This window comes from Bombina bombina, chromosome 2 (assembly GCF_027579735.1).
Source record: "Bombina bombina isolate aBomBom1 chromosome 2, aBomBom1.pri, whole genome shotgun sequence".
Taxonomy (NCBI): domain Eukaryota; kingdom Metazoa; phylum Chordata; class Amphibia; order Anura; family Bombinatoridae; genus Bombina; species Bombina bombina.
The window spans coordinates 956,835,916-956,854,929 of NC_069500.1; positions in this window are offsets into that span (position 1 = coordinate 956,835,916).

A 19,014-nucleotide genomic window follows, 5' to 3' on the forward strand; every position below is an offset into this window, starting at 1 on the left:
GCTCTCAACATTGCCTCCACTATGAAAATTCATTAAACCCTATTACGCTGCTCCCCGCCACTGCCGCCACTATAATAAACCTATTAACCCCTAAACCGCAAGCCCCCCACAACAAAATATACTAAATTAAACTATTAACCCCTAAACCAAAAGCCCCCCACATCGCAATAAACTTATATAAACTAGTAACCTCTAAACCTAATGCCCCCTAAATTTATATTAAAATTACAATTTCCCTATCTTAAATTAAATTGAAATTTACCTGTCAAATTAAAAAAACTAAGTTTAAACTAACAATTAAACTAATATAACTATTAAACTAAAATTAAACTAACTAACAATTAAAGAAAACTAAAATACACATTAAAAAAATCCTAACACTACTATTAAAATTACAAACTAACTAATTACAAAAAATAAAATAAATATTAAATTACAAAAAATAACAAAAACTAAATTACATAAAATAACAAACAAAATTATCAAAAATAAAATAGAATTACACCTAATCTAATAGCCTATAAAAATAAAAAAGCCCCCCCAAATAAAAAAACCCTAGCCTACAACAGACTACCAACAGCCCTTAAAAGGGCCTTTTGTGGGGCATTCCCACAAAGAAATCAGCTCTTTTACCTGTAAAAAAAAAACACAAAGACCCCCCAACAGTAAAACCCACCACCCAACCAAACCCCAAAATAATAAACCTAACTCTAACAAAGACCTAAGCTACCCATTGCCCTGAAAAGGGCATTTGTATGGGCATTGCACTTAAAGGGGCATTTAGCTCTTTTGCATTGTCCTGAAAAGGGCATTTATCTCTTTTAAGAAAAGCCCAAACCCTAAACTAAAATAAAAACACCCAAAAAAGTTTTAAAAAATCCTAACACTAACCCCCGAAGATCCACTTACAGTTCCTGAAGTCCGGACATCCAGGCGGCGAGAAGTCTTCATCCAGGCGGCGAGGTCTTCATTCATCCAGGCGGCGTCTTCTATCTTCATCCAGGTGGCATCTTCTATCTTCATCCTGGTGGCACAGAGCTGGTCCATCCTGAAGAAATCTGGCACGGAGCATCCTCTTCATATGGTCACCGCCGTATACTGAATCTTCAATGCAAAGGAGCCTTTTCAAAATGGTGTCCCTTGCATTCCTATTGTTTTTTTTTTTTATGTGACAGGTAAGTTTTAATTTAATTTAAGATAGGGAAATGTTAATTTTAATATAAAGTTAGGGGGGCCTTATGTTTAGGGGTTACTAGTTTAAATTAGTTTATTGCTATGTGGGGGGATTTTGGTTTAGGGGTTAATAGTTTAATTTAGTATATTTCGTTGTGGGGGGCTTGTGGTTTAGGGGTTAATAGGTTTATTATAGTGGCGGTGGTGTCGGGGAGCAGCGGAATGGGGGTTAATAACTTTAGAATAGTGGGGGCTATTTTGACGGATGGCAGATTAGGGGTTAATAATATTTAAATAGCGTTTGCTATGCGGGAGGGCAGCGGTTTAGGGTTAATAACTATATTATAGTGGTGACGATGTCGGGGATATCGGGGAATAGGGGTTAATAAATGTTATTAGTGGTTGCAATGTCAGGAGCAGAAGATTAGGGGTTAATATCTTTAATATAGTGTTTTGCGATGCGGGAGGGCCTGGGTTTAGGGATTAATAGGTAGTTTATGGATGTTAGTGTACTTTGTAACACTTTAGTTATGAGTTTTGTGTAACAGTTTTGTTGCGTAAAACTCATAACTACTGCTCTCAGATGGCGGTACGGATCTTGTCGTTATAGGCTGTAACGCAAGCTTTTTAGCCTCACTGCAAAACTCGTAATGGCAGTGCTATGGAAGTCCCATGAATAAACGTAATTTTTACAAGTGCGGGACTGATGTTGCGTTACAGGATAAAGGCTTGCGGTACAGCTATACTGGCAAGACTTGTAATGGCTGCGTTGCTGTTTTAACGCTGAAATTACAATTTTTTCAGTGTAAAAAGACGAACAACTGGTAATCTACCTATATGTTATTATCAGAATTTATACTTAATCTCAAATCCAAATAATCAATTGTATTACAATTCTGCTGGCTAGTAAAAGATAAATTATAATCATTAAATGAATCAATAGATAAATCATCTGTATTTTGCTAAATTATTATAAGGTCGTCAATAAAACGACCATATAATATAATGTTATCTCTATACGGAAAATATTCAGCAAAAATGCAGTTCAGCTCCAGCCAGCCCATATAAATGTTAGCATAGGCTGGGTCAAATTTAGCCCCTATGGCTGTTCCACACTTCTGCAGATAATAAACACCTTGATGTACAAAGTAATTATTATGAAGTAGAAATTTAGTCACTTGTATAACAAACAAAATTAATTCATCACTGTAATCAGTGTGTCTATGTTGCATTTAATTAAACACCAATTGTCATGATACAATCATGTGGAGTAGTTGATACCTGGATAGGCTAACTCGCAGAGGTGGTATTGTGGTCTCAGCCTGGAAAGGGTTAATGTGAATTGCTTTATCTTTGTGTGTAACCTGTTTTCAGAAAAGATGTAATCTGAGAGCCCCCCTCCTTCCCCCTCCTTAGCCTGTCACAGGTCTGAGGTGAAGTGTTCTGTGTGTAACTGTGTGTAGGAATGCAAAAAGCTCCTCCCCTACTGGGAGCTAAGACTTGTTTGCATTGGTTGAACTCATTGTAAATTATAACCAGGGCCGTGTCTTTGACAAGACAAAGAAAGTTTAGTTTTAGTATGTAACAGAAAGATTTTTGGGTAGAATTGCCCTGGGACCAAAGCCACTAACATCAGGAACAGCAGTTCTCCACATATCTAAAGGAATTTGGTAATAAGTAAGATATTGTGTTTCTATTATTTTTATGTCCCCTTTTCTTTTTAAAGAATTGTAACTTTGCAATTGTATGTTATTTTGAATGTCTTTATAATTTCGCACTGTGTAACCTGTATTGATATTTTTGCTATTAAACACATAGAAAATCTCATTCTGTCTTTTGGGCTCTAATATCTGAACTCACACTCTGTTGAAAGGTACCTTACCTAATTGTTAAATCGTGTGAGTTTTGGGGGATTCCCAAAATGCCCCTTTAATTTAGAAGTTTTGGTGGTTTCAGAAATTGTTAGAGCAGTGTGGACAGGATTTGGGTGTTAATGTGGTGTCCCTTTTAAAGTCCTTTTGTAGAGTTGGAAGGTTAAGGGAACCAGATTTGTGTGCTATTAACCACTTAATGCCCACACCCCTCTATTGTGACGTTGAGAAGTTTTGATTTGTCACAAACTGACTGACAGCGGTGGGGATATTTAGAGTATTTTAGTGCTATTTGTATAGTACTAAAAGAAATTACATGTTTTTGTGTAATTTCCCAAAGGCAGAACTTAGTGCCTAATTACAGAGACATACAGTGCAAAGAAGCAGTTCTTTTTGCTTGCTCTTGTTTGTTCGTTGCTACTCTCATTATAGAAGCATATAGGAAGATGCCGAAAGAGTCCCTGGAGCTGATTTGTCAGGAGAGAGCCATTGCAACTTTTGTCAAAACAAAGGAGCAGTTGGTCCAGGAACTACAACAGGCAGATGACATTCCAGCAGAGCAGGAAACAGGCACAGAAAGGGTTACTGTGGAACTGGTAACCCAGGAGATGATACCTAATGCTGTTACCCCTTTGAGTGCAATGGATTCTGAGCTACAAACAGCACTCAGGTACTTGGGGGATGCTTATCCCAAATTAAGAATGGAATTGATCTTCAAGTTTCAAGAAGCAGCTGATAGAAAGAGGGAGGCTGCAGCGAGAGAGAAAGAAAGAAAGAAAAGAAGAGAGAGAAAGAGAGAGAGAGAGGCTACAGAGGAGACTGCAGAAAAAGAGAGAGAGAGAAAAGAAGAGAGAGAGAAAGAGAGAGGCTGCAGAGAGGGAAGCTGCAGAAAGAGAGAGAGAAAGGAAAATAATTCTCAATGGAGACATGAGCTGAAGGTCATGCAGATGAACAGAACCAGCCTGTCTTCCCAAACCAGTGAACGTGGGGAAACAGCAACAAAGAGGCCCCGCTTGGAGTATTTTCCAATGTTGGAAAGAGACACTGACTTGGATGTTTTTCTGAGGGGCTTTGATAAGATATGCAAGCAGTATCACCTGCCCCCAGAGCAATGGGTTTGCTATTTAGCTCCTCGCCTAAAGGGTAAAGCATTGGATGTATTTGCTTCACTTCCAGTGGAGGATGACAAGGACTATGAGGCCATAAAAACAGCCTTATTAAAAAGTTTTAACCTCACTCCGAAATTCTACAGGAAAAATTTCGGAGTCTTCACCAAAGTGCAGATGATAGCTTCACAGAGTATGTTGCACAGCTAAGGTCTGCTTTTAAGCAATGGACTGGGGGCCTAAAAGTCCTCACTCATGAGATTTGGAAGATTTGATGATCTTGGAGCAGTTCCTGCAAACACGGAGTCCTGATGCCAGAGAGTGGATTCTGGACAGAAATCCCAAAACAATGGCAGAGGTTGCAGATCTGACTAATGATTATGCCAACAACAGAGCACCTGCAACAAGGCAGGCAGCTATTCAAGCTGTGTCCTCTAAGTGGAAAAGAGCAAACAAGGCAGTAGAGAGACCATCTCATCTACACCCTACAGCCAGAGGGGCAGGAGTCACACTGGGACAGGGGGATACCCACAGGTGTTTCACTTGTAACCAGGCATCTGAGTTTCACCTGTCCAGAAAAGAAGAAGCCTGAGGGTGGGAATGTGGCTGGGGGACCAGCATCTCTTTTGTTTGTGGGTGGGTTCCCAAGGCAAAAGCAGAGAGATAACCTACAGAGGGTATCTGTGGGTGACCAGATGGCAACAGGACTCAGAGATAGTGGAGCTTCAGTTACCTTGGTGCATTCTGAAATGGTAAAGCCGGAGAACATTATACCAGGGATGACTGTGTCCATTCAAGGAATTGAGGGAGTTTGCCCCGCAGTGCCTGTGGCATGAGTGTACCTTGATTGGGGTGTGGGAAATGGTTTGCGGGAGGTGGGGATTTCTGCGGATATCCCTGTTGATGTTTTGCTTGGCGATGATTTGGGCCGGATGCTTTGTCAGAAGACAACACCTGCAATCTGGAAGGGTCAGTAGAGGGCCCTGTACCAACTGAGGTACTGTGTGAAACTTTGGGGAACCCAGAGAGGAGGCTGTGGATGGACACATTGCTAGCTACACCAGTGCTGCAGGTATCCCACCAAAAGATTAAGAATGATTCCCTTGAACATGACTGCTGGCAGGGGGGGGCTGAGGGTTAATGCAGCTCTGCCTTCATGTACACCAGTAATGTCTTGTTCTAATGAAGAGGGATGTATTGAAAATGTTTGTGACAATGTTGCTCCTATTAAACCTGGGCGCTGGGAGGGAGAGCCTAGAGTTAATGATGATTTACCTGAACCTGTACCAGTACTGTATTGTGCCAGTGAAAAGGGTTATACAGCCATTGATTGGGACAATGGGATGCATGATGCAGTGTGTGGGAATGTGAGAGGGCAGCAGGGCTGGGAAGAAGGGCAGACTGAGTGTGTAAACCCTTCTGTGCTAGAACCAGCATTGCATGCCCAAGAGAAATGTATGGATTGGGCAATGCCAGAACTTAGTGAAGGAACTGCTATACCCCAGGAAAAGGTAGGATGTGTGGAGTGGGGTAAAATGGCCAGTGTGACAGGTCAGGTGCCTGAGTGTGGTGTGCCAGCTGAGTGGAGTGATCAGGGGGCAGGAGAAAAGGCTTATTCTCTGTTTTCCCCTGAGGTAAAATGCACCCTTAGTGAGGGATGTCAGCTATACAGCTGCAAAGGAGAACAGGTGACAGGTATGTGTCAGTCTGTCCCTGAAACAGCATTGCATATTCAAGAAGGAGTGAATGGCATGGCTGTTGTAGGGGCCAAAGTACATCCTACCCTGTTACAGGATGGGACCCTGGGTGTGTCTGTGGACCTCCCCTACAGGGATGGCAGATGTGAAGAAGAGGGGGAGGGAGATGTGACTTCCCGCTGCAGCTCTCCCATGGTTGTGTGTGCCCTGGATAGAGAATGTGTGGGCCCAGTAGCTACAGTGAATAATGAACCTGCTACCCCTACAGAGCCTACTGGGGTAGGTGTGAACAGTGGACTATCTGGCTTAAGCATTGCAGGAAGTGCCCTTATTCCCCTAGTGAGTTACCCTGAGGGTGCTCTAGATCCCTTTATGAGTGAGAGTGAGTGCAGGGAGTGTATGATATCCTGCAAGGGAGTGTCCTCCACAAGGGAAATTATATCAGCTGATGCTAACTGTTACAGTGGGGAAGTGAATGCAGAGAGTGTGCAGAAAGGGCAGATCTGGTCTTATGAAAGAGGAAGAACTAAGATGTAGGTTGACATAGGGGATCAGCGTGGGCTGACCCCCTATTTCCACCATTTTAAAAGGGTAGGTGTCATGACACAATCATGTGGAGTAGTTGATATCTGGATTGGCTAACCCGCAGAGGTGGTATTGTGGTCTCAGCCTAGAAAAGGGTTAATGTGAATTGCTTTCTCTTTGTGTGAAATCTGTTTTCAGAAAAGCTGTAAGCTGAGACCCCCTTTAAACCTATAAGTTGTGCAATTTTTAGTGGTAAGTGTATTAACATGTCTCATGGACTGTTCTAACGTGATGAGATTAGTTAAATGAGTAAGGTCTGTATATTTCAAACCTACTGAGTGAGGAATGTTAGTGGGTGCAGGAAGATTGGTATTATCTGGATCTTCAGAATTAAAAAAATGCTTTTTTAAAACTAATTTCCTTACAAATGTATAAGTGTCTATAAGTGTTTCAAATAAATCAAAGTTATTGGCTGCGGCATATGACAACCCTTTATTTACCAATGAGATATGTGCATTAGATAGATTACAGTCAGAGAGGTTTACCACTGCTATTTCTTTGGCATTGTTCTTATCCTGCTGGGGTATCTAAAGGATTGTCTATCATTTTTAGGTGTGCTAGTTTGTTGTGGAGTCTTAAAGGGACACTTAACCCAAAAATTTTGTTTTGTAATTCAGATAGAGCATGCAATTTTAAGCAACTTTCTAATTTACTCCTATTATCATTTTGTCTTTGTTCTCTTGCTATCTTTATTTGAAAAAGAAGGCATCTAGGCTTTTTTTGGGTTCAGTACTCTGGACAGCAATTTTTTATTGGTGGATGAATTTATCCACCAATCAGCAAGTACAACTCAGGTTGTTCACCAAAAATGGGCCGGCATCTAAACTTACATTCTTGCATTTTAAATAAACCAAGAGAATGAAGAAAATTTGATAATATGAGTAAATTAGAAAGTTGCTTAAAATTGCATGCTCAATCTGAATCATGAAAGAAAAAAATTGGGTACAGTGTCCCTTTAACTAGAGATTTGAGATGTTGTCTGTGTGGGGTAGGCCCAGGTGGAGGTTCTAAAGATCATAATCTTTGGTATCTCTATGGTATTTATATCTATGCACCTTTCTACCTGAAAGGGTTATATCTAGTTGGTTGATAGTTTCTTCCAACTTTTTTTTTATGGTCTTGATATTTTTGCGTTTTCTCAAATGGTTTAAGTGTTTATAGAGTTTTATTTATATCAATGAGTATATTATCTCTCTCCTGCTTCTTATGTCTCAAAAACGATGGAGCAGTTAGTGAAATTAGTATTCCATTCCTCCATAAATTCAAGAATGTGTAATGCAAAGGAGGGATACTTCTTCATTCGTAACCCACTAGGTACCTTATTTTCTGCAATATAAAGTTCCATAAATTCAATGTCCCACCACATGTTTGTTTCTTTAAATCTAATTTTTATCTAGATTAGTAAAAGCATTAACCATATTGTCCTCATTAATAGACTCACTAATTTGCACAAGACCTCTAAAAGCACTCTCCATTATATTTTTTCACTTGGTATTGTCTATTATTCCTGTGGGAGTATAACCAGTAGCCATAATGGAGAGTGGTTAGGAGATTTGATATGTTAAATAGTAATATAATATACTTTGAAGCAATACGAAAAAATATGTTAGTACTGTTATAGGAACTGGGAATAAAGGGGTTAATGGTTTCAAACAACAAAGCACATTAGTTCCTTAAACAATATAGAGTCCCAGGATGTGAGCTGTACCCATTATGGATAAGTAGGTAATAAGCAATCATTGTATTGGTAAAAAGAGAGGGTACTGTCCACTGATGTCCAAATGGACACAAAAAGGATTATTATTATATCCGGTCTCCCAAAAATTAAATCCCAGATGCAGTGTTATTTAGTGGGGTTTTTAACAACAGTTCACAGGATACACATAGGTCAATCCTGGTAATGTTACTAATGACTGGTTGTCAAGTAAGCAATAGGCTTATACCTCTGCCTTCCCCTCATAGGGGAAATGGTGAAGGACAGTTTGGCTTCTGTGCATTCTGATCAGTAAACCCTCCAGACTCCACTGTGCAGATCCGTCCACTCAGGAAGTCCTCCGATATCAGAGTGGTAGTATCTACCAACCGGCTTCGGGGTCCTGTGGTACATCAACTCGTAAGGCAGTAGTAATTGGTTAAACGCTTGGGAAGGAAGGGAGGACCAGAGTCCGTATACATAATATCCAGGGATCCAAATTAATTGTATGAAGACCAGGCCAGCTGTTTTGCGGTATTCCCAACCACTCGATAGAATAATGAGTAAGGAAGGATAGCTGGTCTGGAAATGATGCTTCAAAAAACTTGTTTATTCAGTAATTATCAAGACTTCAAATGGTATGTCCTATGCAGGACAAGGTCTGACGCGTTTCACGAATGCGCACATGAGCTTCATCAGAGGCTGTCTTGACTCAGGTAGTATTTATTCACTTAATCTACCAATCAAAATACTGATAATTGATTGTTTTCATGTTTTCACAATAAAGTATGTAATTATAATATATAATCATGTGTGTGCATATATATATATATATATATATATATACACAGTATATATAGGTATAAATATATATTTTACCAAAAAACATCAAATATATATAAATATGTATTTATGAATAAATAGAACATATTCTTCAATGTAGTAAAGCACTAATGTCCCCCTATAAACTAATGTCCCCTATATATTTTCCTAGAATGCTGGGACTTTGTTTATAATATCTTTTACTGATTGCACGTTTTTTTCTAATAAATTGCTTATTTGACTTACACCTGGAAGGTTTGCTGGATTCTTCATTGTCATTCATCTTATGGTCACATAGTCAGCTCAAACCTCGGCATTTCCAGGACCAGAAGTACTCACATTCTATAGCGGAGTGTGGCTGATGATGTCATCAATGTATGCCCAATCGTGGTAAGGCATACCGCACAGGGACAGAGGATTGAACAGACACCACCAGCACTCACCCTGTGGCGAGACACGGAGGACAGAACCAACCTGGGGACCCACGCGACAGTGAACATTTGCTGCAAGTAAAGGTGGTGAAAGATCCGTTGGTCGTCTGAAACTCCAGTCTGCCAAAAGGTTAGCTGGTGCTAGGGTGAGTGTTATCGCTGCTACTCCGTTTAAGTTTGATTGCAAAGGAGGATTTAAAGTGCAGAGGAGTCTATTACAACAGTGTGTTTTTCCCTGCTTGACAGCTTGACTTTGCATTAGGTTTACAGCAACTGGGTCTTGAGCTGTTTATAGGGGGACATTAGTGCTTTACTACATTTGCTTTGACTGGCTTCATTTTCCCCTGACGGCTCGACCTGTGTAATACCTAATATACCACACTAACTGTGTCCGGCTCTACCGGTCTGCTATTTTTGATGTTACTAACATTGTACTGGGAACTAGCTCATTATGGATAATATGGAAAACCGCGACTTATATTCATTGAGACCACTATCATGTACTGAATTGGATAGACTTACAATAGAAGATACCTTTGTGAACCAAAAGGAAACCTTATCTATGAGTGACATCTTTTTGCATATGGAACGTACCCTAATAAAAGAGTATAAGATCTGGTGGGACAAGCGTGCCCTTGAAAAGTATTTAATGATGGGCTTGATTCCCAGGGGATTATGCTTAAACAAATACCCTACGTTCCAGATCGATGATTCTTCCTTCATCACTAAATGGAATAACATTCTGACTGACTGTTCAAGAAAATTGATGGAGTTAATAATTTCTTATAAAGAGACTGTCTTGCATAAAACTTGTGAAGATTTGTCTGAATTGCAAATACGTTTAAATGATTTTGTTTTGCACCCCAAGTATGGGGAAATGGATGTATTACTTAAGGAATCAATTGATAAATTTAAAATAGAGCTTGATAACTTTAAGTTAAAGAAATTTGTCAGGGACAGTGAGGACCATGCTCATGATAGGGTATATACCTGGCACACACGCAATAACATTACAAATAATAGATCTAGATCTTGGTCCAGGTCTAGAACAAGGGGAAGAGCCATATCACCTGTAGAGAAACATGTGACATTTTCTGACACCCAGCCCTCTGAACAAACTAATACATATCAGGGTTCTGTGGAGACAACTCAGGATCAGTCTGATATACAAAGGGAACAAGTAGCAAGACCCAAAACTACAAGTAATACTCGTGTAGATCCTATTATTACAAGGAATTACAATAATAGTAGTAAAAAGTTATCTAATGATAATATGGGTGTCTCACAAGTAGACATGAGGAGACAGGAATTTCTCCAACATTGGTGTGTCCGGTCCACGGCGTCATCCATTACTTGTGGGAAATATTCTCCCCCACAGGGAAAGGCAAGGAGAGCACACAGCAAGAGCTGTCCATATAGCTCCCCCTCTGGCTCCACCCCCCAGTCATTCTCCTTGCCGCTCTGAACAAGTAGCATCTCCACGGGGATGGCGAGGAGTTTGTGGTGTTAGTTGTAGTTTTTTATTTCTTCTATCAAGAGTTTGTTATTTTAAAATAGTGCTGGCTTGTACTATTTACTCTACAACAGAAAAGTGATGAAGATTTCTGTTTAAGAGGGCTATGATTTTAGCACAAGTAACTAAAATCCATTACTGTTACCACGCAGGACTGTTGAAACTAGAGAACTTCAGTTGGGGGTAACAGCTTGCAGACTCATCTGCTTCAGGTATGACTAGTCTCCTTCTAACAACACAGGCTAATGCTAGATGACAGTCATTTTTCCCCTCAGGGAAAACGGTAAGCCATTTTTCTTTCACCTCAGCAAAAAAGATAACAGGCTTCCCCTTTTTGAATTTTATGCTGGTAGACACTGTTAGGGGCCAAATCGATTGTTTTTTATTGCAATATCATGGCATATGAAATGTTTTATGAGCTCATATACACTTGGGGATGTTTTTTATTGATCTGGCTTGTTTTAGACACCTAAATCTAGTCAGGAAGGCCCCTTCACTCTAGTGTACTGAGGGAGGAGGCCTCATTTTGGCACTTCAGCTGCGCAGTTGATTTTCAAGGCAGTGCATGCAGTCTCATGTGAGAGGGTCCTGTGGCTCCAGAAGGCTTATTTCTGTGGATGGTTGACCCCTAAGGAAGGTAAAAGCTACAGCAATGCTGTAGCAGGGATTGTGGTGTATAAAAACTGTTAAATCCAACAATTTGCTCCGGTTTGCTTGTTTTAAGAGCTAGAGTCTCCATATTTGCTGTGCAATACTTTATAAGCATTAAGACACTGGGGTCCAAATTTCATAAAAATCGGATATTGCCTTCATAGTTTTTTGAACATTCAGAAATAAAGTGTGTCATTTTATTATTTAAAGAGACAGTAACGTTTTTGTTTAAAATCGTTTTTATTGCATTGTTTGCCTGCCTAAATCTGTTTTACATGTCTGGGCCATCAGATAACCTATGTTCTGTGTGTGTAGAGACAAATGTGGTTCCCCCTTCGAGTGTTTGTGATGATTGTGCCATAGCGTCCAAAGAAAATAAGAACAGCTCTGTTACATTTCATAATGTTGCCCAAAATGATTTATCTAATGAAGGTAGTGGGGATAGTTCTACATCCTCTCCTTCTGTGTCTACACCAGCTTTGCCCACGCAGGCGACACCTAGCGCGCCAGTGCTTATTTCTATGCAACAATTGACAGCAGTAGTGGATAATTCTATAGCAAATCTTTTATCCAAACTGCCAGCATTTCAGAGAAAGCGTGATTGTTCAGTTTTAAATACAGATAAAAAGGATGAACAATCAGACGCTGACGATGCCTTATCTATTTTACCCTCACATCAATCAGAATTGGCTGTGAGGGAAGGGCTGTCTGAGGGTGAAATTTCAGACTCAGGAAAAATTTCTCAACAGGCAGAACCTGATATAGTAGCATTTAAGTTTAAGCTAGAACTTTGCTTAAGGAGGTATTAGCTACTGTGGATGACTGTGATTCTATGGTAGTACCAGAGAAGTTGTGCAAATTGGACAAATTTTTAGAGGTCCCAGTGCACAACGATGCTTTTCCTATACCCAAGAGGGTAGCGAGCATAGTGGATAAGGAGTGGGAGAAGCCAGGTGTACCCTTTGCCCCACCTCCTATATTTAAGAAAATGTTTCCCATAATAGACCCTAGAAGGGACGCATGGCAGACGGTTCCGAAGGTTGAGGGAGCTGTTTCAACACTAGCGAAGCGCACAACTATTCCTATAGAGGACAGCTGCGCTTTCAAAGATCCTATGGATATAAAATTGGAAGGATTGCTTAAAAAGATTTTTGTTCAGCAAGGGTTCATCCTTCAACCAGCTACGTGTGTTATTACTGTCACTTCAGCTGCGTCCTTTTGGTTCGAGGAACTAGAAAGGTCGCTCCAGAAAGAGACTTCCTATGAAGAAGTCATGGACAGAATTCACGCATTAAAGTTAGCTAATTCCTTTATATTGGATGCCGCTTTTCAAATAACGAAATTGGCGGCGAAAAACTCAGGTTTTGCTATAGTAGCGCGGAGGGTGCTTTGGCTAAAATCCTGGTCGGCAGATGTGTCGTCCAAGACTAAGTTACTTAATATTCCTTTCAAGGGTAAGACCCTTTTTGGGCCGGAATTGAAGGAAATTATTTCAGACATCACTGGGGGTAAGGGCCATGCCCTCCCACAGGATAGGCCTTTTAAGGCTAAGAACAAGTCTAATTTTGGTTCCTTTCGCAATTTCAGGAACGGATCGGCTAATAACTCCACTGCCGCTAGACAAGAAGGTAACGCGGCCCAGCCCAAACCCGCTTGGAAGCCCATGCAAGGCTGGAATAAGGGTAAACAGACCAAGAAACCTGCTGCTGCTACCAAGACAGCATGAAGGGGTAGCCCCTGATCCGGGACCGGATCTGATAGGGGGCAGACTATCTCTCTTCGCTCAGGCTTGGGCAAGAGATGTTCCGGATCCCTGGGCACTAGAGATAGTCTCCAAGGGATACCTACTAGACTTCAAGGGACTTCCTCCAAAGGGAAGATTCCACCTGTCTCGCTTATCTTCAGACCAGATAAAGAAACAGGCATTCTTACATTGTGTAAGAGACCTATCAAAGATGGGAGTGATAAACCCAGTCCGCTCCGGGGAACAAGGTCTAGGTTTTTACTCAAACCTGTTTGTGGTTCCCAAAAAAGAGGGAACTTTCAGGGCAATTCTGGATTTAAAGATATTAAACAAGTTCCTCAGAGTTCCATCCTTCAAAATGGAAACCATTTGGACAATCTTGCCGACAATCCAGCAGGGTCAATATTTGACTACCGTGGATCTAAAGGATGCATATCTGCATATCCCAATCCACAAAACTCATCATCAGTTGCTGAGGTTCGCTTTTCTGGACAAACATTACCAGTTTGTGGCTCTTCCATTCGGTTTAGCCACAGCTCCCAGAATTTTCACAAAGGTGCTAGGGTCCCTTCTAGCGGTCCTAAGGCCGAGGGGCATCGCTGTAGCACCTTATCTAGAGGACATCCTAATCCAAGCGTCATCTCTTTCCAAAGCAAGGGCCCACACGGACATTTTGTTGGCTTTTCTCAGATCTCACGGGTGGAAGGTGAACATAGAAAAGAGTTCACTGTCACCGTCCACAAGGGTTCCTTTTCTGGGAACAATAATAGATTCTGTGGAAATGAAGATCTTCCTGACAGAAGTCAGAAAGTTAAAGCTTCTAAACGCTTGTCGAGTTCTTCATTCTATTCCTCAACCCTCCATAGCTCAGTGCATGGAAGTAATAGGACTAATGGTCGCAGCAATGGACGTGGTTCCTTTTGCTCGAATTCATCTAAGACCATTACAGCTGTGTATGCTCAATCAGTGGAATGGGGACTATACAGACTTGTCTCCCCAAATTCAAGTAGACCAGGTAACCAGGGACTCACTTCTCTGGTGGTTGATCCAGGATCACCTGTCTCAGGGAATGAGTTTCCGCAGACCGGAGTGGGTCATTGTTACAACCAACGCCAGCCTCTTAGGTTGGGGCGCGGTCTGGGACTCTCTGAAAGCTCAGGGTCTATGGTCTCGAGAAGAGTCTCTTCTCCCGATAAACATTTTGGAACTAAGAGCAATATTCAATGCGCTCCTGGCTTGGCCTCAACTAGCGGAAGCCAGGTTCATAAGGTTTCAGTCAGACAACATAACGACTGTTGCGTACATCAATCATCAGGGGGGAACAAAGAGTTCCTTGGCGATGAGCGAGGTGTCCAATATCATCAAATGGGTGGAGGATCACTCCTGCCATCTATCTGCAATTCACATCCCAGGAGTAGACAACTGGGAGGCGGACTATTTGAGTCGTCAGACTTTCCATCCGGGGGAGTGGGAACTCCACCCGGAGGTCTTTGCCCAGTTAACCCAATTATGGGGCATTCCAGACATGGATCTGATGGCGTCCCGTCAGAACTTCAAGATTCCTTGTTACGGGTCCAGATCCAGGGATCCCAAGGCGACTCTAGTGGATGCATTAGTGGCGCCTTGGTCATTCAACCTAGCGTATGTGTTTCCACCGTTTCCTCTCCTTCCCAGGCTCATAGCCAGGATCAAACAGGAGAAGGCCTCTGTGATTCTGATAGCTCCTGCGTGGCCACGCAGGACTTGGTATGCAGACCTGTTGAATATGTCATCGGCTCCACCATGGAAGCTACTTTTGAGACAGGATCTTCTAGTACAAGGTCCATTCAAACATCCAAATCTAGTTTCTTTGCAGCTGACTGCTTGGAAATTGAACGCTTGATTTTATCCAAGCGTGGGTTTTCAAATTCTGTGATAGATACTCTGGTCCAAGCCAGAAAACCTGTGACTAGAAAGATTTACCATAAAATATGGAAAAAATATATCTGTTGGTGTGAATCCAAGGGATTCTCCTGGAGTAAGATTAAAATTCCAAAGATTCTCTCCTTTCTCCAAGAAGGTTTGGATAAAGGGTTGTCAGCGAGTTCTCTAAAGGGACAGATTTCTGCTTTATCTGTCTTGTTACACAAACGACTGGCAGCTGTGCCAGATGTACAAGCTTTTGTTCAGGCTTTGGTCAGAATCAAGCCTGTTTACAGACCCATGACTCCTCCTTGGAGTCTAAATTTAGTTCTTTTAGTTCTTCAAGGGGTTCCGTTTGAACCTTTACATTCCATAGATATTAAGTTACTATCTTGGAAAGTTCTGTTTTTGGTTGCTATTTCTTCTGCTAGAAGAGTTTCTGAATTATCTGCTTTGCAGTGTAATCCACCCTATCTGGTTTTCCATTCAGATAAGGTTGTTTTGCGTACTAAGCCTGGTTTTCTTCCAAAAGTTGTTTCCAACAAGAATATTAACCAGGAAATAGTTGTTCCTTCTCTGTGTCCGAATCCAGTTTCAAAGAAGGAACATTTGTTACACAATTTAGATGTAGTTTGTGCTTTAAAGTTCTATTTAGAAGCAACAAAAGATTTTAGACAAACCTCATCTTTGTTTGTCGTTTACTCTGGTAAGAGGAGAGGTCAAAAAGCTACTGCTACCTCTCTTTCTTTCTGGCTGAAAAGCATTATCCGATTGGCTTATGAGACTGCCGGACGGCAGCCTCCTGAACGAATCACAGCTCACTCTACTAGGGCTGTGGCTTCCACATGGGCCTACAAGAACGAGGCTTCTGTTGATCAGATATGTAAGGCAGCGACTTGGTCTTCTCTGCACACTTTTGCCAAATTCTACAAATTTGATACTTATGCTTCTTCGGAGGCTATTTTTGGGAGAAAGGTTTTGCAAGCCGTGGTGCCTTCCATTTAGGTAACCTGATTTGCTCCCTCCCTTTATCCGTGTCCTAAAGCTTTGGTATTGGTTCCCACAAGTAATGGATGACGCCGTGGACCGGACACACCAATGTTGGAGAAAACAGAATTTATGCTTACCTGATAAATTGCTTTCTCCAACGGTGTGTCCGGTCCACGGCCTGCCCTGGTTTTCCTAATCAGGTTGAAAATTTTTTTCTTTATACACCACAGTCACCACGGCACCCTATAGTTTCTCCTTTTTCTCCTAACCGTCAGTCGAATGACTGGGGGGCGGAGCCAGAGGGGGAGCTATATGGACAGCTCTTGCTGTGTGCTCTCCTTGCCTTTCCCTGTGGGGGAGAATATTTCCCACAAGTAATGGATGACGCCGTGGACCGGACACACCGTTGGAGAAAGCAATTTATCAGGTAAGCATAAATTCTGTTTTTTAATTGATACTATTGACTCTAGCCCTACCACTCACAGTGTATATACCATCAGAGGTAGTAATGAGCAACAGGTTTTTCAGAGGGACCCCAATATAAGAGAAAGAGGGGGAAATGCAGGAAGAGGTCCAAGAGCCAGAGGGGCAAGAAGGCAAAGAAGAGGAGGCAGAAACAAATATGCGTTTTAAATGTAATTAACATCTCTAGCTATTCACTAACAAAAGAAGAAAAAGAGGTCTTGAGTCTAGGCTTGGGCTTTGTTCCCACTAATAAATTTAATTTATTTAATACAATTGTTGACGTTAATAAAATGATACGTGACCTTACACTCAATAAATTCTTTTGGAATAGTGATTTAGCAGGGTCTACTATAGATATTGATAACTCTTCCTTAAATTATGATTTGCCTAAAATTTATGATACAGTGGATTTCACTGAAGCATGTTATCTGTTGAGTGTACATGATCTGGGTAAAGAATCATTGGTAGATAAAATCCTGTTGAAATCCACACATGGAGGGTATAAACCTAAGTCCATCTTTTACCCTACCAAAGAAAGAGGCCCTTTTCTTGAAGCTTTTCATTATAGAATAGAAGAAGATCTTATTAAACTTTCCACAGAAACAAAATACCCTCGCCCTAATCTCAGTAATGCTCAGTCTATGGCCCTTGACAATCTCTAGATTCTAGAGAAGATATTGTCATTAAAAGGGCTGATAAAGGTGCCTGTGTGGTTGTACTGGATAGGAAAACTTATTTGCATGAAGCACATAGACAGCTAAATGATACTGATGTATATGAAATTCTAAGGTGTAATCCAACTGAGAGATATAGGAAAGAGCTGGAATCACTCCTTGATGATGGACTTGAAATGGGGATCCTAGACCAGGACACGGTAGATTTTCTTTATGTTCAAAATCGGATTACCCCAATTTTTCTTCACCTCCCCAAGGACCATAAAACCTTGGAGGAGGTGAAGGGGAGGCACATTGTGGCAGGAATAGGATCCTTATTTGAAAATATGTCCTTAACTGTCTACAAGAGGTTACTTGGACAGACAAATCTGAATGGCTGACAGTTGATGTTGTGGGTTTATATTCCACCATCCCACACTCAAAGGGTCTTGAGGCAATCTCATATATGTTAAATAGATTTAGTAATTTTTTATGATAATCTTAAATCGTTTTTGATTCAGACCCTGGACTTTTTACTGTCTCACAATTTTCTTCAGTTTGAGGGCACTTTTTATCTCCAAAGGCGTGGCACTGCTATGGGGGTGAAATTCGCCCCTGCCTATACCAACCTATATATGGGTTGGTGGGAGGCGTGCCACGTCTTTGGAAATACAAATCCCTTTAGGAATGATATTTTGATATATAAAAGGTACATTGATGACCTCCTTTTCATTTGGACAGGAGGTCCCTTGAGATTGAGTGATTTCATTCATTATTTGAATGATAATGATGCCAATCTCCAATTCACATATGCAAGTAATCGAGAATCTATTCCATATCTGGATTTATTGCTTATAAGTGATACCGATACTCATAGGGTCAAGACTACCCTGTATCGAAAACCCATTGCTGCTAACGCCATTTTACATGGCCATAGTAATCATCCAAAACATATGGGTTTTGGTATAGCAAAATGCCAATTCATCAGGTTAAAAAGGAATTGCACCGATGATGAGGTTTTTGTTAGAGAGAGCATGAATATGAGTGATGATTTGCTTGAAAGAGGTTATCACACAAAGACAGTAAATCGAGCACTTTTAGAAGTAAGCCGTTTAGACAGAAAGAGTTTACTCCTTGACCATAAAGCTTGGTCACAATCTAATTCACAAAAATTTGATGTTACAAAACCAACATTTATAACCACTTACAGCGCTCAGTTTAACAAGATATGTGATATTATAAAGAAACACCTTCCTATTCTTACTGCAGAGGACAGCCTTAAAGACTATATAGCGAAAGGTTGCAATTTTGTTTCTCGTAAAGGGTATACAATTGGCAATGCTGTCTCTCCAAGCTTGCTACGTAATAAACAGATAAGGAAAAATAGCTGGTTAGAAGTGAAAGGGCATTATAAATGCCACTACAGCAACTGCATTGCTTGTGGTTTTACTTCAGTTACTCGAAACTTTCAGTCATATGCTACTCAAAAAATCTATGATTTAGATTCTTACACCAATTGTCGCTCTACCTTTGTGATTTATTTAATAAATTGCACAGAGTGTAAAAAACAATACATTGGGTGTACCTCTAGGGAGGGTAGAAGCAGGATAAGAGAGCATCTAAAGAATATAGAAAATGGTCTTGAATGCTCAGATCTTGCCAGACATTTTATCTATGTTCACAATAAAATAGTAACAAGTCTAAAATGGCAGATTATT